The sequence below is a fragment of the Gavialis gangeticus genome, unplaced genomic scaffold, assembly GCF_001723915.1.
Source record: "Gavialis gangeticus isolate Ggan-Ray unplaced genomic scaffold, GavGan_comp1, whole genome shotgun sequence".
Lineage (NCBI taxonomy): Eukaryota > Metazoa > Chordata > Crocodylia > Gavialidae > Gavialis > Gavialis gangeticus.
The window spans coordinates 23,551,020-23,551,339 of NW_017728994.1; positions in this window are offsets into that span (position 1 = coordinate 23,551,020).

Genomic DNA, 320 nt, shown 5'->3' on the forward strand with positions numbered 1-320 from the left:
GTGGGGCTGGACAGGGCAGGGATCGGGGGGGGCTCATGGAGCAGGCAGGGCCAGTGGGGGTGCCTCCCATGGTCCCCTCTCCCCTCCTCCAGCCCCCACAAACCGCTACTTACCAGCACTGAAGCCTCCCCTGCACGGGCAGCCAGCGTGCTTCAGCACCGGGGCGAAGGCAGTCAGAGTGTCTCTGTGGAGGACCCAGCCTCTGGTTGCCTCAGGACATGGTCTGGGCCCTGTCCTGCATTTTTTGTCTGGGTTTTTTTTTTGACTCCTGGATATCCAGGGGTCTAATTTCAGCCCTGCACTGCAAACTTGCAGTGCGG